The sequence below is a fragment of the Lolium perenne genome, chromosome 6 (genome assembly GCF_019359855.2).
Source record: "Lolium perenne isolate Kyuss_39 chromosome 6, Kyuss_2.0, whole genome shotgun sequence".
Lineage (NCBI taxonomy): Eukaryota > Viridiplantae > Streptophyta > Magnoliopsida > Poales > Poaceae > Lolium > Lolium perenne.
In genome coordinates this window covers 137,665,393-137,688,316 of record NC_067249.2, presented here as the reverse complement: position 1 = coordinate 137,688,316, position 22,924 = coordinate 137,665,393, and positions in this window count along the sequence as shown.

Sequence of the window (22,924 nt, the reverse complement as noted above, 5' to 3'; positions counted from 1 at the left end):
TATATTGCCCTCCCGATGGGAGTGTATGTAGAGTTAATTATAACTCGAAATATACTTTTTTGCTCTTCTATCTTTCTTTTTCTCTTTCTCTCTTTCTTTTTTATAATTTCATCGGGCACGCGAGCAGCGTTCCCGATGGGAGTAGCCCCCGAGGCTACAGCCAAGGACTTGTACTTGGGTGTAGGCTCCACGCCTTATGCCGCTATATCTTCTTTTATCTTCCGAAGTTTTATAATTTCTCGGGTGCGCGAACAGCGCTCCCGATGGGAGTAGCCCCCGAGGCTATGAACAAATATTTGTATTTGGTCATAGGCCCACGCCATTTCTATCTTGTCATTCTGGATCTTTTCCTTTTTTCCAAAGTAGCCCCCGAGCATTTGATCAAAAACTTGTATTTGATCAAAGGCTCAGCATTATTTTTCCATGTCGCCTTTTATGAAGCTGTTCATTCGAATTTTTTCTTCTGCCAAGGTGACGTTATTGCTGACGATAGCCACGATTGCTAGTCAGAAATTTGCGACAAGTCTTTTCTCGCTGCCATGTGGGCCCAATTGATCCACTATCTTGACACATCGTGCAAGTGGGGGACACACGTCCTCCGCTTTTTCTGGCGCACGCACCGTAACTTCCCCAACGTTGAATTACTTTTTTACCCTTGTTGCCACGTGGCTATCATCTATCACACGTTTTCCTTATCCAACGTTTCGTCGTTTCACCGCACCCCTATATAAGATCGTCTTCTTCCTCCTTGAACACTTCCGCTCGCGCCGTCCTCCTTCTCTTATCTGCAAATTTCCTTCTGCGATCCACAACCTCCTAAGCTCCTCGCCTCCAAGCTGCAAACCCTACGCCATTGTTGATGCCACCGCGTCGATTGACAAGGCACAGCACGCCGGAATCCTCCATGGCCGCCGTGGATCTTGGGGCGGCGGAGTGGGAAAGATTGAAAATTTCCACTCAAGACATCAACATGCTGAAGAAGCTGGGTTCAGCAAGAAACCCAAGGCATTGTGCTTCCCCAGTGAGGAGAGCTACCCAACCCCTCCAATGGGGTACCGGGTAAGTTTTGTCGATCACCTCATCCGCGGTCTGTCCGCCCCCATTCATCCTTTTCTCCGTGGACTGCTTTTTATCTACGGTCTGCAACTCCACCACCTCACGCCAAACTCCATTCTTCACATCTCCATTTTCATCACTCTTTGCGAGGCCTTCCTTGGCGTCCAGCCTAACTGGGCGCTATGGAAGCGCATTTTCTTCTGCCGCCGTAATGGCTCGCCCAATGTCGCCTATAATATAGGCGGCGTTGTAATTTCTGTTCGGCCCACTGTTGACTACTTCGACGTCAAGCTTCCTGACTCAGTTCAAGGATGGCACAAGAAGTGGTTGTACATTCAGGAGGAGAACCATGGATGTGCGGAGGACAACATCCCTCCTTTTGATGGCGCCGAGAAAATCTTTCGCCGCCGCTCCTGGGACGCGGAGGCCACCGAAGAAGAAAGGGCGTCGACAGAAACCTTGATGGCTCGTATCCACGAGTTGCAAAATACTCGTGGCAAAGAGTTATCGGGTGTCCAAATCACTGCATACTTTCTTAGGACTAGAGTGCAGCCGCTTCAGCCTCGCAAATATCCTCTCTGGAAATATGCTGGCGACAAGGACGCAGATCGGCTATCGGTGGATTTGGAGGTCAAGGACTTAGAAAAACTTGTCCGAAAAATCTTGTCTCTCAGCAAAAAAGATCCTGTCCCTTCTTCTTGTCGTGTAAAACCATTTAGCGCCGCCAATCCACTTCCCAAGGTAATCTTTGTCAATTGTCTTGTTATTGCTTTACTGTCTTTGTTGTAACTCCATTTCTGATATCTTCCCCTGTTTTATTTTTATTTTGTACAGAATCATCCAGACCTTGTCTCGCTTCCTCCTCTTCCTGAAGGTGGAGAAGTCGAAGAAAGGGCCATTGTCACTGATGACAATCAAGAAGCTCCGTCTTTTGTGAATGAACCCGTGGATTCTCGAAAATCTGCGGGATCTTCCGAAGGCACTGCGTCGGCACTATCTCCTCCTCCCGCTGTTTCTCCAAAAGGCAAAAGGAAGAGGAATGACGTCGAAGATTTCGGCACTTCCAAAGCCGAAGAAGTTGATCCTTCACGTCAGAAGGCAACTTCTGATCCATATCTCGCATCCCTCGTCAGCTCGTAAGTCACCTTGATTTCCCCTTATTTCTGTAGTCAAAGTTTTTTGTCTCATCTTGCTTTTTATGCTGTCAATCTTTAATCGCAGTGATGATGAGGAAGAAGTACCAACTCGTGACGTGGCTCCTCGGACGAGCACGTCACATACTTTACTTGTTTCGGAGACGCCAATTGAAGGAGAAGAATCCTCGCCTCCTCAACAAAACGTCGTCACCACCACTCCTCCTTCAAGCCCCCTTGCTCCTTCACCAAAAAGGACAAGGGTTGAGACGATCATCGAGCCTGCCCCTCAATTGGGTAGCTCTTCTCATTCGCTCTTAGATGATGTAAGTTTTTGACTTTCCTGCTAGTATCTATATTTCCTTTGTTTACTTCTTTTTGTGCCTTCATATTTTTCTCGTACCGATATTTTCTTTCTCTGTTCTTCTTTGACAGCCCATGATCAAAGAGCTTGTTCGCATTGGATCCCAATTCATTGGGTACCGTGAATATGCCAGCAGGACTGAAGGTAACAACTTTTTTGCTGTCATTGTTTCTAATCTTCTTGCTCCTATTTTTGTCGCAATTTTGATAGTTCTTTTCTATTTTGGCAGAGAAACTTGCAGAGGCCAACAGGCTTGCCGACACTCTTGCTCAGAAATTGGAGCAAAGTGAAACGGCTCGCAAGAAAGCCGAACTTGATGCTAGCCTAGCCAAAGCAGAGGCTGATGAGGCCAAGGCAAAAGCTGCTAGTGTCGAAGAACTGCAGAAGAGACTTGAGGATGTCGAAACTGCTTTAAACGAGCACAAGGCCGCACATGCTACTCGTGAAAAGGGAATCCTCAAGCGCTTGAGCACGCAAAATCGACGCTTCCTCGGTAACTTTGTTGATCCTTTCTATTTTTCTTAGGACTTGCTTCCTTTTGTTTTTACTTGCTGTCGACTAACATATATTTTCTATGGCAGGTCAAACAAGCCAAGAGTTTGATCTTGAGAATCCCACCAATGATCCTCTGCTTGACGCACTTTCTTATCTGGAGTTTCATGGCCAAGAAATTCGCGAAGGCGTGGTGAATGCTGACGCAGGATTGTCGAAGTTGTTCCCCTACTTCTTCCCGAAGAAAGAGGAGCCTAAGACCTTCCTTGCCCTTGCCAAGGACTTCAATCCACCGGAGGATCTTGGACTGAAGATGCGCCAAGAGAACATGAAGGTTGCTGTCGAGAACACTATTGCCTTGGTCGCTGACAGCCAACAAACTGTTGACTGGATGAAGATTGGCGACACCGAGCAGATAGATCAAACAAAATGGCGGTCGTTGATCAAGGCAGCCAAGCCCAACACGAAGAAAATCTTGGCCTATCTCGGGATCAAGCCATCTGCGACTCCTAGCTCGTCAAGGCCGGAGGTCTAGTTGAATGCCTTTTCTTTTTATTTCCTTTGCTTTCTTTATTTCTTTTGCTGTTGTCGCCATTTTAGCTTTGGCGACGATTATCCTGTTAGTCCCTTTGGAGAACTTCCTTTGTAATGTCCGTGTAAACTTTCCAGAAATCAATGAAATTTCTTTTGGCACTATCATTGATCCTGGGACTTTCTTTTCCAGTTAATATTTGATAACTATTCGACCAACCCTTGCTCTGCCGATGCTTCACCTGCTTCTTCCTTCTCGAAGAAAATACTAGTCGATGATAATCCCCTCGAAGGTTCTTCAAGCAAACATTTGTCGGAAGATTTGCAAGAACTTCGACAACAACTTCAATCCATGAAGAAACAAACTCTGGCGATGATGGAACAATCTCGGAAAGCATCCGAACAAGAGAAACTTGCTCTCCAACAAGCCAAAGAGGCTATGGCTGCCAAGGATACTGCTGAATTGGAAGCAAAGGGAGCCACTACCCGAGAAAATAGCATGCTCGAGCTAATGTTGGAAGCTAGCACAGATATGTTAGGTATGTTTTTCCAACCTCACAATGCCTCCTCTTTATTTTGCTGTGCGCCCCTTCAAATTTCTTGCCTTGTCGCTTAATAGGCTCGGTTCTTGATGCTGCCGCCGAAGATCGAAGAGTAAACGAGAGAACAAATCTTCTTGTCAATCTTTCCCTTAACCATGGCTGTTTATTCTGGGCCACCCCTGAACGAACCCAAAGAAATTGTCGTGTTCCAAGATCGTGCTTGCCAAGTGCGCGAATTTCTCAATTTTTGCACGACAACATTAACCCTTGTTTACAAGACTTTGTTTCCTCGAAATGAAGTTCCCAAAACTCTTCCTGAATTGCTGGAGATATTCAGAGATGCTCCCCGCATTCATAATTTTGTGCGAGCTCAATTGACTGCTGGAGCAAGGTTCGCCATGATTATGATAAATATTTGTCATCCAAAATTAGACCTGACGAAGATTGTTGCTGATTGCCTGGCCAAGAAATCGCGGCGAAAAAATGATATTGACACAATCAATGAGATGGTAACTCCTGTGGCCAAGTCGATGATAGATGAGCTTCTTCGGTTGGACTCAGAATTCTTCGTCAAGGGGTCCTATGCTGAACATAAAACAACCAGAGGCTTGTCCATAGATAGTATTTTAGGCTTTGACTGATTTGTACCATATTGCAAAACCTTGTGTCTCTATCTTTTTTGATTTATTTTTTATTTCCGAAGAAATTTGTTGTATATTGCAAAGTGCTCTATATTGTTGGAGCCCCCGAGCCTTCTGGCTAGAATTTGTACTGTTTTTTCCATCTCGAAGATTTTTCCTTCTGTTGTAATAAGACATCTTTGTTTTTTCATTGATGGATTGCAAGCCCTCGAATATCTTATTGTCGAAGTTCTATATTTTTGTTGCGAGGTTCTTGGACCAAAGCAATAAGATTTTTGACGTGTACACTATATTTATAATTGTTAGCTTCCGATTTTTATATTTGGCGAGGTATTAGTGTACCAAGGCGAAATATTTCGGTAAGTCTAGTTTGTCTATATTGTACGTATTTTGAGACTTGAAGGCGTTGAGCCCCCGAGCATGTCGAAGAATAAGAAGTATATCTCCACTATCTTTATTATATTGCAGCACCGCGAGCCCGCCTCATTAAAAACCTTTCCGGCCCCACTCGGTGCCCCAAAAAGGAAAAGAGTGCGTCTGAAAACTCGCGGGCGTTTCAGTACATTGTATTTTTACAGAGAAGGACTATATTTCAGCTCTAGGCGTAGAACCGCCTGAGCTGCGCCTAATGCCCAGGGGTTTTTCTCGGGAGCCCCTGTCTTCTTGTCCTTGATCCTGTATGCACCTCCGTCGATGACTTCCGTGACAACGTAAGGCCCCAACCATGGTGATTCGAGCTTCTCAGTACTTTTTTGATTTAACCGCAAGACCAAATCCCCAACTTGAAAAGATCTTGGCCTTAACCGTCGACTTTGGTAGTTTTTGAGGTCTTGCTGGTATTTGGTGACTCGTGAAAGTACTTCATCTCGAGCTTCGTCGAGTGCGTCCATATCATCCTCCCGAGCTTTTTGTGATGTTTCTTCGTCATACTCTGTTACTCTTGGAGAATCATGCTCTATTTCAATTGGTAGTACTGCTTCGGCTTCGTGGACGAGAAAAAACGGAGTTTCTTGTGTCGCCGTATTTGGTGTTGTTCGGATGCTCCACAAAACACTTGGCAATTCCTCTGGCCAAGTATGTCGAGCTTTTTCAAGCGGTCCTAGCAGGCGCTTTTTGAGGCCGTTGCAGATGATTCCGTTAGCTTTCTCAACTTGTCCGTTAGTTTGCGGGTGCCCAACTGACGCAAAGTGCAATTTAATGCCTACTTCTGCGCAATATTCCTTGAATTCCTTGGATGTGAAGTTTGAACCATTATCTGTGACAATGCTATGAGGCACTCCAAACCGAAAAACGAGGCCTTTCACAAACTTTATTGCCGATGCTGCATCTGGTGAATTTATTGGCTTCGCTTCTACCCACTTGGTGAATTTGTCGACAGCGACCAACAAGTACTCATACCCTCCTGGCGAAGCTTTGTGCAACTTGCCCACCATATCAAGTCCCCATTGGGCAAAGGGCCACGACAATGGTATTGGTGTTAATTCCGCCGCTGGAGAGTGAGGTTTTGCGGCAAATCTTTGACACGCGTCGCAAGTTCTTACTATTTCCTTGGCATCCTCGATTGCTGTCAACCAATAGAATCCTACCCGAAAAACTTTGGCTGCAATAGCTCGACTACTTGCGTGGTGGCCACATATTCCTTCGTGTACATCCTTCATAATTATTCTTCCTTCCTCGGGTGTGACACACCTTTGCAGAACGCCTGAAATACTTCGCTTGTATAACTCCCCCTTGATCACTGTGAAAGCTTTGGATCGTCGAATAATTCGCCTGGCCTCAACTGGATCGTCGGGTATTTCTTTCCTGAGGATATATGATATATACGCTTGCATCCAAGGAACTTCTACCATCATCACAAGTTCTTGGTCCTCTTCATCCTCCGTGGTTTCTTTGAGGGGCGCCGAAGTTTTTCCTTCCTTTGCTTTTTTCTGCACCTTTTTCGGCTTCGTGGATCTCTCCGCTATTTCTTCCCAAAATACTCCTGGCGGGATTGGGAGGCACTGCGATCCGATGTTTGCGAGAACGTCGGCTTCATCATTGCTCAATCTACTGATGTGATTTACCTCACACCCATCAAACAGCTTCTCAAGCTCATTGTACACCTCCTTATATGCCATCATGCTATCATTGACTGCATCACATTGGTTCATAACTTGCTGAGCCACCAATTGTGAGTCGCCAAAGATTTTTAGTCGAGTTGCACCGCAAGCTTTCGCCATCTTCATCCCGTGTATGAGGGCTTCATATTCTGCTTCATTGTTGGATGCGTTAGGGAACGTCATCCGAAGGACGTATTTCAATTTGTCGCCTTCAGGTGATATAAGTACTACTCCTGCGCCAGCTCCTTCTGCTCTCTTGGACCCATCGAAGTTCATGGTCCAAGTTCTCGACAAATCTGGGGGTCCCGTGTTTTGTAGCTCCATCCACTCTGCAATGAAATCTGGCAGAACTTGCGACTTGATTGCCTTTCTTTTTTCATACGTGATGTCCCGAGGGGAAAGTTCTATTCCCCAAAGGGAGACACGCCCTGTAGCTTCTGGATTGTTCAGTATATTTGAAAGAGGTGCTTTGTTGACTACTATTATCGGGTGTGCCGAAAAATAGTGGCGCAACTTTCTTGCCGTTGTAATTACTCCATATGCTAGTTTCTGGTACTGCGGGTACCACTGTTTGGAAGGCGATAAAACTTCACTGATGAAATATACTGGCCTTTGCACTCCATGGAGTTTTCCTTCTTCTTCTCTTTCAACGACTAGCACCGTGCTAACCACTTGGGGCGTGGCTGCAATATACAGTAGGAGAGGTTCCTTTTCCTTCGGCGCCACCAAGATTGGTGGTGTCGAGATTGTGCGCTTCAAATCCTCGAAAGCTCTGTCGGCCTCTTCGTTCCACTGGAATTTCTCTCCTTGCTTTATCAGAGCGTAAAATGGTAACGCTTTTTCTCCCAGCCTGGCGACGAATCTGCTCAAAGCTGCAACTCGCCCAGTTAGCTGTTGTATTTCTTTCAACTTTGTTGGCTTCCTCATTGTTACGATAGCCTGTATTTTGTCGGGATTTGCTTCAATCCCTCTTGCTGAAACTAGAAACCCCAGAAGTTCTCCTGCTGGAACGCCAAAAGAACACTTCGTCGGGTTCAGCTTGAGGCAGAATTTGTCGAGGTTGTCAAAGGTTTCCTTGAGATCCTCGATCAGCGTTGCCCCCTTTTTTGACGTTATGACGACATCGTCGATGTATACTTGCACGTTTTTCCCAATCTGTGTCGCCAAACACTTCTGCATCATCCTCTGATATGTTGCTCCCGCGTTTTTCAGACCAAAGGGCATTGTTCTGTAGCAAAACACGCCATAAGGTGTGATGAACGCTGTCTTTACTTCATCTTCTTCTTTCAATCTGATCTGGTTGTAACCAGAATATGCGTCCAGGAAGGAAAGACGTTCACATCCAGCCGTGGAGTCGATAATTTGATCGATCCTAGGGAGGGGAAAGTGATCCTTTGGACAATGTTTATTGAGACACATAAAGTCGACGCACATGCGAAGGACCTTAGTGTTTTTCTTCGGCACTAACACAGGATTTCCTACCCATGTGGCTTCTGTGTGCAACTCCTTGATAAAACCAGCTTCTCGTAGTCGATCGATTTCTGACAGCATGGCCTTGCGGTTTGGTTCCGAAAAACGCCGCAAGGGTTGTTTGATTGGTCTCGATAGTGGATCCAAGTTTAGGTGGTGCTCGGCAAGTTCCCTGGGTACTCCTGGCATGTCAGCTGGACACCATGCGAAGATTTTCCAGTTCTCACTGAGGAACTCGACGAGCGCGCTTTCCTATGCGAGGTCCATGTCGTTTGCGATGGACGTCGTCTTTTTTGGGTCTGTCGGGTGAATCTGCACCTCCTTAGAATTTTTCTCGGTATTGAAAGTTGATTCTTTATTTGGCCTTCCAACGTCTGGCAGCACGTTGTAGTCAGTCATACTCCTTGACGCCAAATACTCAGCTTGCATCCCGAAAGTTTCTGATATCCGATGAAAATCCTTATCGCACTTATCGGCTAAGGCGAAGCTTCCTTTGACTGTGATTGGTCCCTTCGGTCCAGGCATCCTCCACAACAGGTATGTATAGTGTGGTACCGCCATAAATCTAGCATATGCTGGTCGTCCCAACAGAGCGTGGTACTGCGACGGAAAATCCACAACTTCAAATTCCAGCTTCTCGATTCTATAATTCTCTCGGGTTCCAAACTGAACGTCGAGATTGATCTTCCCCAATGGATAACTTGGTTTTTTCGGTGTGATACCATGGAACCTCGTGTCTGTTGGCTTCAAGTTTGCTAGGGATATGTTCATCTTCCTCAATGTATCTGCATACATAAGGTTTAAGCTGCTGCCGCCATCTATGAACACTCGAGAGACATCAAATCCCGCAATAACTGCTGGTAAGATAAGTGCTGACTGTCCTGGTCGAGGAACTTGCTGCGGATGATCTGCTATGGTGAAGCCAATATCTTGCCCTGACCAATTAAGATACTCGATCGTTGGTGGAGGCATTTTTTCTGCCATGAACACTTGTCGTGAGATTACTTTCGAGCTCTATTGGATGGCCTTCCTTCGAATCAGCGACACCGCTCCGTTAGCGATGGGATCAACGTACGGGGGTGGTGGAGGTGCAGCCGCTCTTCGGAGCTGATGTCGCTGATCTTCTGTAATCGCGGGAGGAGGTGGCAAGTGAATCTCGCTCCCGGGTTCTCGAGGATTTCTCTGTGCTGCCCGAGCGTTAGCGTGCTCTGCCCACCTTAACATTGCCTGGAAATTGCGATAATCTTTCTGCAGATGTCCTGACTGTCTTTTTCCGTTGCTGTCGAGGAAAAAGTGCACCTGACACGGCCCATTCATCATCTCTTCAGGAGACACGAAAGGCCTTGGGAACCTAGGCCCGCTATTTTGCCTGTTGTTTCGAGAATCGTCTCTATTATCGCCTCGCTGCTCATTGCTTCTCTGATAATCATCTCTGATGTTTCCTCATGTGTTTGCCCGAAAACCTGCCGAAATCTGTCTTGGAGCATCATAGTTCGGGTACTGCCGAGGAAATCGTCGCCTCGGTTGATAATTTCGACCACGGTCCTCCTCTGGCGACCTGTGCCGTTTGTTGTGGACAGCATCTTCTCCATCTGCCCATCTGTTTGCTATTTCCATTAACGCGGATACTGTCTTTGGGTTGGTCCTTCCCAAGTCCTCGACAAAATCTCCACGCCTGATTCCTGCGACAAACGTATCTATCGCTCTCTCGTCAGATATATTTTCTACCGAGTTTTTGATGATGTTCCACCTCTGGATATATTTTCTCATTGGCTCGTCTGGCTTTTGTCGACATGCTCTCAACTCCTCTAACGACGCAGGTTTTTTGCACGTGGACCTGAAGTTCTTGACGAACACGTCCTCGAAGCTTTCCCAACTGTCGATAGATCCTGGAGGGAGTTTCTTTATCCAAGACCGTGCGGCTCCACTCAAATGCACCTGGATGCTTTGCATAGCTGTTGCTCTGGTTCCTCCTGTGAGTTTCACCGTCTCGAGATAATCAACTAGCCAATCTTCTGGATCTTGAAGGCCGTCGAATTTTTTGAAATTATCAGGCAACTTGAATCCCGAAGGTACTCGAGTTTTTCGCACTCTCCTCGTGAAGCACGGCAAACCGCACATATCCTCGTCGTTTAACTCTGGGGACTGCCGATGTTCTCTTCTGCTTTGTCGCGCTCTGTCGACCCTTGCTTGTGCTGCCGTATCTCTTGCTCCACTTGGTCCTTCAGGAGCTGCTGCTGCTGCTGCCGCAGGTCGTGGACTATTTTGCCTTGTTGTTCCTTCGGGAGGTGTTGATACAAACGCCGTCCCCATGGCACCAACTCCTGCTATCGCCATGTTGTAAAGTGTTTCCCTTGGATCCCCTGGAGGTGGTTTAGATGCGAGGATAAAAGCATGTGTCGCCATATACCCAGCCTCTGGTGTCTTAGGGATGATGTTTCCTCTTGTATCTATCGACGTAAAGGACATGTCGAGGTTTTGGACCAGGTGCTCTCTTTCTGCTTCGGGTATGTGTTGTAACCTTGATCTTGCTCTGTTCCGAGCTTCCCTGTGGCTATCACCCGAAGTTCTAGATTGTCGACTCAACTCTGCCCTTCTCCTGCTGGATGCAGAAGCTGCCTCCTTTCTTCTGTTTAACTCAGCTGCCTGTTTTTCCAATTCTCTTGCAGCTCGTGCGAGCCTATATTGATATGCTTGTAATTCCTCTGGCGTGGCTGTGGTGGCCATTGGTTCTGATCCATCCATAGCTCTCGCGGCTCTATCCCACGCTGCTTGCGGGATTCGAACTCTGTGTCGCGGCTGTGGCCCGACGTATTTATTGCCCAGGCCTCGTCGCAGATCGGAGGGATCGACGTATGGATTTCCCAGATCATCGAAAGCCTCAGATGTTTCCTCTTGGTCGTTGCTTGACTCTCCAATGACATAAATCTGATGATATTTTGTATTCAGATCTATGTTGGGTTTGGTGACACCATCGTTGAGATTGGTGAAGACCTTGCCCACTGTAGTAGATTTGTCGATGAAGTCAGAATCGTCGACACTGCTTGAGCCATCGCTTATATATGAGTCCGCAGATGATTCAAACGACATGTCGCTGAAGATCTTGGCGAGTTTCTCTCTTGCCCTGGTGCTGATGTAGCGTGACGACGAAGTTTCTTCTTCTCCTAATTCGGTTGACGATGTATAGCTTGAAAAATCGGAATCGACCGCCGACGATCCCGACGAAATCGGAATTTCGACACGATACAATCCTTCCTTCTCGATGCGAAAGCGAAACTTTCCGAACGTCATCTCGATAGGCTCCGCCAGATACGCATATGCATCTAAACGGGAGGGTGGGTGAGGAATAAAATCGACAGGACCAGCAGCGATCGGTTTACCTCGATCCATTGCGTTGCTTGCAGTTGATGATGTCAAAGATCTTGAACGTGCCATCGAGATCAGATCCTTACGCCTCTAGTTCCCACAGACGGCGCCAATTGACAAGGTATTAACTTGTCAATGCCTACGGATTGTAGACTAGGGTTTAGTTGGAAGTAGAGGGCAAGTAGATCTCGAAGGTTTCAGCCGAAAAGTACTCGACGATTAAGAAAACTAGGGTTTGTAAACAATGATTCGATCCTCTCTGCGTCCCTCGACTCCCCCTTATATAGGAGGTGGAGCCGAGGGATTTGTGCTGTATAAGTAACAAAGTCCGGGAAGGTTTCTAACTCATCCCGCAAGATTACAAATAAGACTTTCTATTACAACTCTAGCTTTCCTTAATAATATCTTGGGCTTCCGAATCTTCTTATTCTTCGGGTAGTGGGCCTTCAGTAAACCCCGGGTACTATCTTCGGCATGCCCATTTGGGATGCCTATGTCACCGGCCACCCTAAGACCACAAGCTGGCCGCCCCCCCTTGAGTGGCCGGCCACCCCCTCCCAAACCCTAGCCGCCCCCTTCTCCTCCATAGCTCCCGCGTGCTTTAGCGAAGCTCCACCGGAGTTCTCCACCACCACCGACACCACGCCGTCGTGCTGTCGGATTCAAGAGGAGCTACAACTTCCGCTGCCCGCTGGAACGGGAGGTGGACGTCGTCTTCATCAACAACCGAACGTGTGACCGAGTACGGAGGTGCTGCCCATTCGTGGCGCCGGAGGGATCTTGATCAAGATCTTCTACGCGCTTTTGCAAGCGGCAAGTGAACGTCTACCGCAGAAACAAGAGCCTCATCTTGTAAGCTTTGGAATCTCTTCAAGGGTGAGACTCGATAATCCCCTCGTTGCTACCATCTTCTAGATTGCATCTTGGCTTGGATTGCGTGTTCGCCGTAGGAAAATTTTTGTTTTCTATGCAACGTCATCCTACATCCATTAACTTTCAGTAGCTTTGTGCAATGTCCAGAAGTGTTAAAAATGATTATGTCACCTCTGAACATGTGAATTTTGATTGTGCACTAACCCTCTAATGAGTTGTTTTGAGTTTGGTGTGGAGGAAGTTTTCAAGGATCAAGAGAGGGAGATGATACAATATGATCAAGGAGAGTGAAAGCTCTAAGCTTGGGGATGCCCCGGTGGTTCACCCCTGCATATTTCAAGAAGACTCAAGCGTCTAAGCTTGGGGATGCCCAAGGCATCCCCTTCTTCATCGACAACATTATCAGGTTCCTCTAGTGAAACTATATTTTTATTCCATCACATCTTATGCACTTTGCATGGAGCGTCGGTTTGTTTTTGTTTTTGTTTTGTTTGAATAAAATGGATCCTAGCATTCATTGTGTGGGAGAGAGACACGCTCCGCTGTTGCATATGGACAAATATGTCCTTAGGCTTTACTCATAATATTCACGGCGAAGGTTGAATCTTCTTCGTTAAATTGTTATATGGTTGGAAACGGGAAATGCTACATGTAGTAATTGGTAGAATGTCTTGGATAATTTGATACTTGGCAATTGTTGTGCTCATGTTTAAGCTCTTGCATCATATACTTTGCACCTATTAATGAAGAAATACATAGAGCTTGCTAAAATTTGGTTTGCATAATTGGTCTCTCTAAGGTCTAGATAATTTCTAGTAAGAGTTTGAACAACAAGGAAGACGGTGTAGAGTCTTATAATGTTTACAATATGTCTTTTATGTGAGTTTTGCTGCACCGCTTCATACTTGTGTTTGTTTCAGATAGCCTTGCTAGCCTAAACCTTGTATCGAGAGGGAATACTTCTCATGCATCCAAAATCCTTGAGCCAACCACTATGCCATTTGTGTCCACCATACCTACCTATTACATGGTATTTCTCCGCCATTCCAAAGTAAATTGCTTGAGTGCTAACTTTAAATTTCTGTCCTTTACCTTTGCAATATATAGCTCATGGGACAAATAGCCTAAAAACTATTGTGGTATTGAATATGTACTTATGCATTTTATCTCTTATTAAGTTGCTTGTTGAGCGATAACCATGTTCCTGGGGACGCCATCAACTACTCTTTGTTGAATATCATGTGAGTTGCTATGCATGTCCGTCTTGTCTGAAGTAAGGGCGATTGACCATGAGTTGAATGGTTTGAGCATGCATACTGTTAGAGAAGAACATTGGGCCGCTAACTAAAGCCATGATCCATGGTGGAAGTTTCAGTTTTGGACAAATATCCTCAATCTCATATGAGAAAATTAATAATTGTTGAATGCTTAAGCATTAAAGAGGAGTCCATTATCTGTTGTCTATGTTGTCCCGGTATGGATGTTTAAGTTGAGAATGATCAAAAGCGAGAAATCCAATGCGAGCTTTCTCCTTAGACCTTTGTACAGGCGGCATAGAGGTACCCCTTTGTGACACTTGGTTAAAACATATGTATTGCGGTGATAATCCAGGTAATCCGAGCTAATTAGGACAAGGTGCGGGCACTATTAGTATACTATGCATGAGGCTTGCAACTTGTAGGATATAATTTACATGATACATATGCTTTATTACTACCGTTGACAAAAAAAATTCTTGTTTTCAAAACCAAAGCTCTAGCACAAATATAGCAATCGATGCTTCCCTCGTCGAAGGGCCCTTCTTTTACTTTTATGTTGAGTTAGTTCACCTATTTCTCTCCATCTCAAAAAGCAAACACTTGTGTGAACTGTGCATTGATTCCTACATACTTGCATATTGCACTTGTTATATTACTTTACATTGACAATATCCATGAGATATACATGTTACAAGTTGAAAGCAACCGCTGAAACTTAATCTTCCTTTGCGTTGCTTCGATACCTTTACTTTGAATTATTGCTTTATGAGTTAACTCTTATGCAAGACTTATTGATGCTTGTCTTGAAGTACTATTCATGAAAAGTCTTTGCTATATGATTCATTGGTTTACTCATGTCATTTACCATTGTCTTGGATCGCTGCATTCATTACATGTGCTTACAATAGTATAATCAAGGTTATGATGGCATGTCACTCTAGAAAATATCTTTGTTATCGTTTACCTGCTCGGGACGAGCAGGAACTAAGCTTGGGGATGCTGATACGTCTCCGACGTATCGATAATTTCTTATGTTCCATGCCACATTATTGATGATATCTACATGTTTTATGCATACTTTATGTCATAGTTATGCATTTTCCGGCACTAACCTATTAACGAGATGCCGAAGAGCCAGTTGATGTTTTCTGCTGTTTTTGGTTTCAGAAATCCTAGTAAGGAAATATTCTCGGAATTGGACGAAATCAACGCCCAGGGGCCTATTTTTCCACGAAGCTTCCAGAAGACCGAAGAGGATACAAAGTGGGCCCACGAGGTGGCCAAACACCAGGGCAGCGCGGCCCAAGCCCTGGCCGCGCCGGCCTGTCGTGTGGCCCCCTGACCTATCTCCTCCGCCTACTTAAAGCCTTCGTCGCGAAACCCCCAGTACCGAGAGCCACGATACGGAAAACCTTCCAGAGACGCCGCCGCCGCCAATCCCATCTCGGAGGATTCAGGAGATCGCCTTCGGCACCCTGCCGGAGAGGGGAATCATCTCCCGGAGGACTCTTCACCGCCATGGTCGCCTCCGGAGTGATGAGTGAGTAGTTCACCCCTGGACTATGGGTCCATAGCAGTAGCTAGATGGTCGTCTTCTCCTAATTGTGCTTCATTGTTGGGTCTTGTGAGCTGCCTAACATGATCAAGATCATCTATCTGTAATGCTATATGTTGTGTTTGTTGGGATCCGATGGATAGAGAATACTATGCTATGTTGATTATCAATCTATTATCTATGTGTTGTTTATGATCTTGCATGCTCTCCGTTATTAGTAGAGGCTCTGGCCAAGTTTTTACTCTTAACTCCAAGAGGGAGTATTTATGCTCGATAGTGGGTTCATGCCTCCATTAAATCTGGGACAAGGACGATGAAAGTTCTAAGGTTGTGGATGTGCTGTTGCCACTAGGGATAAAACATCGATGCTATGTCTAAGGATGTAGTTGTTGATTACATTACGCACCATACTTAATGCAATTGTCTGTTGTTTGCAACTTAATACTGGAAGGGGTTCGGATGATAACCTGAAGGTGGACTTTTTAGGCATAGATGCCTGCTGGATAGCGGTCTATGTACTTTGTCGTAATGCCCAATTAAATCTCACAATACTCATCATATCATGTATGTGCATGGTCATGCCCTCTTTATTTGTCAATTGCCCAACTGTAATTTGTTCACCCAACATGCTTATTCTTATCGGAGAGATGCCTCTAGTGATCTGTGGACCCCGGTCCATTCTTTTAATCGAATACAATCTACTGCAATACTTGTTCTACTGTTTTCTGCAAACAATCATCATCCACACTATACATCTAATCCTTTGTTACAGCAAGCCGGTGAGATTGACAACCTCACTGTTACGTTGGGACAAAGTACTTTGGTTGTGTTGTGCAGGTTCCACGTTGGCACCGGAATCCCTGGTGTTGCGCCGCACTACACTTCGCCGCCATCAACCTTCAACGTGCTTCTTGGCTCCTACTGGTTCGATAAACCTTGGTTTCTTACTGAGGGAAAACTTGCCGCTATACGCATCACACCTTCCTCTTGGGGTTCCCAACGGTCGCGTGCTGTACGCGTATCAGCGGTAGCTTGACAACGCTCTCGCCTAATCCTGTTCCAATCGAAACTTCTTGCGCTCCTCCAACTCCTTCTTCCGCTGCTCCTAAAGGGCCTTGTGGTGGGCTTCAATGTCAGCCGCAATTGTTGTCATCCGGATCGGCGGTGAATGAATCTGGAGGTGGCAGGTCATCATTGGCCATGAGCACGATGGCGTGGCAATTGGCTAGAGGATGCTCGACGGAGTCCGACTCCGACTCGTAGTCAAAGATCGAGAGGATGGAGCTATCCTCGAAATCACCTGGGTTGGAGACTGTAACACCCCAAATTTCAAAATAAAGAGAAAATGAATTTCCTTTTTCCAAAAATGAGAACCAACAAAAACTTTTCTTAAATAGAGTGCTATGCTTAGTACTCATACCTTTTACTTGTGCTTTTTGTCCTGATGAGTGTTGTTATGCTTATGTGATAAACCCTAAAACCCTAAAGTGATCAAGTGAAGATCACAAACCAAATGAAATTAAAAGAGAAAGAAATCAAATAAGAAAAACCCTAAACCCTAACCTTCTCAAATGTCACTTGGATCTATTTTGAAAAAAAGCCATATGTGGGCCTATAGCCTTAATATGTAAATCTTGAACCCTACCTTTTCTTATTTTGATAAATGGTGGTGAACCATTGCAAAACTTACTCAAACCCTAAACCTCATCCTTCTTGTCATCAATCTTTGAGACATAAAATAACAGGGAAAAATCTTATTTCAGAAAGAGGCATATATGCCTATGGCTATTTTGTAAAACTTTACCCTATGCCTTTCTACTTTATTTAGAGGATTGGAAAACCTTCCTAAACCTTGGCTAGTACTTCTCCAACCCAATCCAAGATAAAACAAAAGTTTTTGTAAAAGAAAGTAATAATGCCATAGAGGCATATGGGAGCAAAATATCAAATTTGTGAAATTAAGGATCTTGACCCTAAGACTTCTAGTGAATGGTTGGATCACTCCTATGTACCATTTCAACTCTCAACAACATCAATTGGGTCAAGCCTAGTCAAATTAAAAATCAAATGCCACATATGCATAGAAGCATATGTGACACATAGCCATTTTCACCAATTCTTGTCCTATGCACTTCTACTTTGACCAAATGGTGTGAAGCCATCTCTAAACCTAATCTAACCCTAAATTGACCCTCAACCTTGCTCAAGTAAAGCAAGGGGAGCACAGTACAAGAATAAGAAAAATTGACATGTCACCTCTCATGCATTATGGCCAATGTTACAAATCTTTGAGCAAGACAATTTGAAATGGTTTCAATGGTTTGAAAATGTTTCTAAACTAATAAGAATCACATTTGAGTCAAGAAAAGTCAAATCAAAGGGAGAGAAATCAAATAGTGAGATAATTCCATTTTCACTCACATACACATAGGGCCAATTTATCAGATCTTGACCTAGCCACCTCCATTACCTCAAAATGGTTTGAACTTTTCACCTAACTCAATCTAACACCAAATAAACCTCACTCTTGTCAAAATGAAGCAAAGAGAAATAAAAGAATAAAAGCTAGAAAATCCCAAAACCCTTACATATGGTGTATGCCATTTTTATAAATCTTGACCCTAGACCATTTTGGCCTTCACCCTTAGTTGAACAATGTTACTAAACACTTATTACAACTATTGGAATCAAAGAAACCCAATTCAAATGTTTTTCAAACTCAATTGGGGATCACATGTGATATTGGTCAAATCTGCCATTAATAGCCTGATCACTACTTTGAGCCCTTGCCATTCAATTTTCTCAAACTAACTCTTGCTAACTCTTTGCACCATTTCAAAGTCAACATCAAGGTGAACATTTTTTGTAAAGACCCCCTGGCCAAAATCATTTTTGATCATTTGCTATGCTCATCCAAAGTTGGCACTTTTTGTTATGGGGAACAATCTCCCACTTATCAAATTTTGCCATTCTTTGAATTTCTCAATTCCACCACAACACATAGTTGTCCCTGGTCATTTGCAACCTAACCAAACACACCTTTTTAAAATCTTGCAACCATATGAATTTAACCAAAATTTGCAAGAAATGGAAATGGGCAATTATGGAACAAACCAAAAACACTAGTGTGAATAGTTTTGGCCTAACCCTAAGCCACCACTGACCTCTACCATGTTCCCTGGTCCCTTCTACCTCTAACACTCCAAATAGCAAGCCTAGATAGAAGCTAGACATGGCCATGCCAATGGCATGCCGGCCATGGCCATGATCCCTCCCCTCTCCTCTCTTCTCTCCACAGCAGCCTCGACCACCTTGCCAAACTTGCTCCCCTTGGTCCCCTGAGCCTGCCGGTAGTCGCCGTTCGTCGAGAGATGGACCACAACGCCCTGGCCAGGACACGCCCGCGACGCCCACGTGCGACAGGAGCGGCATGGCCATGCCGTGCCTGTCGGGCGACGCGCACGCCACGGACACGCGCCGCCTCGCAGCATCTCTCCCTCTCTGGACCCCCTCGCTGCACGACGAGCTCCGCCACCTCGCCAGGACCCCGCCAGACACGCGCCGTGCCTCGCGCAAGCACCGCCGCCGTCGACATCGTCGCCGGAATCCCGCGCCCGTGCCGCCAGAGCTCGACGTCGCGCGCGCCAACCTGACCGTCCCCCACCTCGTCTCCTAGCTCTCTAGCCTCGCAGTGATGCCACCTACCTCGCCCTGCTCCCTCCTAACCCTCTCCATCGCCGGCAACGCCGTGTCGCTGTCGACCTGCCGCACCCCGCCCGGCCTTCTTGCAACCTATAAAAGGAGCGCTCCTCCTCCTCCTCTGAGCACACCAAGCAACTTCCCTCCCTTCTCTGAGCCTCCTCGCCCTCTCTACATGCCACATTGCTCGCCACCGCCGCCCAATTGCAACCTCGCCGCCCGAGAGCCGCCGCAGAGCAATCCGACGCCACCATCCACCCCCTGAGCTCCGGCGACCATCCTTGAGTTCGCCGTCGTCGACACCGTCGCCCTGCATCAGCGCCACCGCTCGCCGACGTCCCAGCTCGCCGTCGACCCCCTACCGCCGCCGCTGCAGCAAGGTCCTCTCGTCGTCGACGACGACGACGCCCAGCCGTCCGATCTGCTTCTGATCCAATGCCTCTCAGCCCCCGTACCGATTCGGTGAGTTTCACCCACTGATGGGTGGGTCCCCCTGTCAGCTGGCCCGCTGCGCTGGACGCAGTGCTGGGCCGGCCCAACTCCTCTGTGCCACGTTTCAAACAGTTTCGGCCCAGATTATTTCCCGCCGGCCCATTTTTCAAATCTGGTTAGATAAATTGGGTATAAATTTAAATACTGAACCTGTTTTAGAAATTCAATAGTTTCAAATCTACTGAACCAAAATTGATGAATTTTAGCTAATGAAATTATCTATCAAATGCCACTGGTCCCACCTCAAATTTATTTGTAGAATTAATGTAGAAAAATAAACAAGACAGGGACTTTTCTGCCTTAGAATAATTCTTAAAAATCAACCAAAATAGATATTGAGTCAATTCCAACTCCAATAGCTCACTTTTGACTTACACTAATTGTTTATGCAAGAAAATGGTGTGGTCACTTTACATGATCATGCCCTAGTTTAAGTAGTGGATAATATGGCTAGTTTAACTAGTTGATATTGTCCAAAACTATTAAGTAATTCATATGAAGTCTTATACTTCATTTAAATCTTGTCTCAAATGAATTCATGTGATGTTTGGACCCCTGGCCAAACTCACTTATATGAATTACTTAGAGATTTAAATCATATGTAGTGTTATTAAATGGTATGAGGTACTCTACCTCATTTAAATCTATTTCTCAAATGAGGATGATGAATGGTTGACTTGGGTCAACATGATTTCATGTATGATTATTTGAGAAATTAAATCTTAAGAAGATTTCAAGGAGAGAAAAATATTTCTCAAGAACCATATGGAAATGATCATTTACATATGTAAGGAGAGGAAATTATTTTCCTCAAGCAACACAACCAATGCACCTCCAATTGTAGTAATTGTGTGAATAGAATAGTTGGTGTAAATACAAGTAATGTTAGAATAGCCAATGAATTGTTGATGATGTTACATCACCTCAATGGTAGTTTTTAACCTAGTTACAACTATGTGTTAAATCATATGAGAGGTTTTCCTCTCATTTAAATCTTAGTCTCAAGTAATTCAATATGAGGTAGTGACCATGGTCTATATAATCTCATATTGAGCTATTTGGTTACATTAAATCACTACCATGTTAGTATTAAATTGTATGAGGTCTGGAACCTCATTTAAATCATTTTCTCAAATGATGAGTATGAAGAGGTTGACTTTGGTCAACCTAGGTCATATATTATTCATAAGAGAAATTAAATCTTAATAAGGAAATGAGAGGAAATCATTTCTCTAAGTAATTGAAAGTAACACCTAAGTTAGTATGAGAGGAAATTATTTTTCTTAAATAAGAGGAACACATCCACCCACTTAATAATAGTGTGTGATGCTAGTTTAAGTTGTGTAAAACTTGTGTGTGCTTAGTTTAGTATGTAAGTTTGGTATGATGATTGTGTACCCCGCATTCGTATTTTAGACGCTAGTACCGGAGACCATCAGGAAGAAGAGGACTTCTACAAAGAGGAAGGAGAAGAGAACTTGGACCCTCACTTCAACCAAGGCAAGCCAATACCAATGCAAGCTAACATTGTTGCAAGCTAATATTCTTGCCAAGTGCAAAGCCCCTTGGGGCAAGGCACCATGAATCTTACCTTTTCTTATATAAGCCTATCCCAAGTTTATACATTACAAGTTTTTACTTGTTTTTCTCAATAAGTTGCTTTTATAGTTAACTTTGGTCAAAGTAAAGAAGTTTACTAGAGTAGTAAAGTTAGCCAGCTTTTACAAATGCAAGCTAGATTGAGGCAAACCATTTTGGTTGCAAGATAATACTCTTGCAAAGTGCAAAGCTCACCATGAGCAAGGCATTACCCCAGTTACTTTATGCTTATGCTCTTATTTTCCAGTTTTACTTTACAAGCTTTAGGTACTTTTGTTTTATCAAAGTACTTTTTGATTCATGATTTACTTGGTTAGTCTTGGATTAGTACAAGAGTATCAAAGTTAGCCTAGAAGCAAAGCAGAATACTTAGCACCCCATCATACCTAGATGCTAGTGCTAAATTAAAGAGGACTAGTCTAACTGGAAACAAGGGTGTGTGAAATGACTTTGAAAACCTTGGGAATGATGAGTCATCCTATTGAAAGATTTTGAAGGTGAATATGACTGGTGAATGACTTGGTGAATTTTACAAAAACACTGATGGTTGGGTTCGGATGCGATACCATTCCAATTTTACAAGTACCCCCACAATACCTGAATCTGGGTAGGGCTTAACTGGAAGTTTGTGTGTCTTAGTATGGGTTCCCTCTAAACAAGCGTCATCGGGGTTATGCCGAAAGCTGCCTCTACCACAATAGAAATGATATGAGATGATGCGAAACGAGGTGAATGTCCGGCCCAAGCCCTGTGCAGTTCCTGTGCCGATCGTCTGCCTTTCACCGGGAGGCCAAGCTCATGGGGAGAGGTGCCTATACTAGGGTATGTAAATGAAAGGTTATGATTGGTAGTTCGCGCATCGCGTACGATAAATCAGGGCCGCTTACCCCGACGAGCTATTGCAATTGTTGTGGCACAAGTGTACAACCTCTGCAGAGTTAAACCTATTCGAATAGCCGCGTCCTCGGTTATGGACAGTTGGAAAGGCCATACTGTTCCGTCATCAGAACTTTTCAAAAACTATGAATGGTGAAGGGTGACTTGTGATTTTGAACTTGAAAGGTGACCTTGGCTTTGAATCACAGCGGAATTGTGGGAATGACACTAATGTTCCCACTTGAGTTAGTTAGCACCTGAGGAGTTGTTTACAAAAATGTTTGTGAACCAAAATTGGGTTTATGCAAAATAAACTAGAGCTTAGCACCCCTTACTAGAATTGTTATCACTTACATTAGTATTAGTTTGCGAGTACTTTAAAGTACTCACGGCTGTGTCCCTGGCTATTCAAATGGCCAGACCATGAAGAGGAGCAGAACCATCAAGATGACGACCAGCAGGACGCCTACGACAACTAGGGAATCTTCTGACGTCTGACGTTGGCCTGTGGACTAGAGAGTCCCTTTTATTTACGCTTCCGCTATGAAACTATGAACTTTGTGTATGTTGATCAATAGATCAACTATTTGTGTAATATGGATCAGGTGATCTCTATTTGTAAGACGACTATGGTATGTAATGAATGATGACTTATGATATTCAACTGTTATGTCTCGCAACAACAATATTCCTGGGATTACGATGTATGGCATAACAGGCATCTGGACTTAAAAATCCGGGTGTTGACAGAGACCGGGGTGATGGAGTCAGCGACTGACGCGCCGGTGATGGATCTGGAGATTGATGACACAACTGTCGAACCAGCGTCGTTGACCAAGGCCAAGCGTCCTTGGCGAGTGTATCCCCCGATACCGGG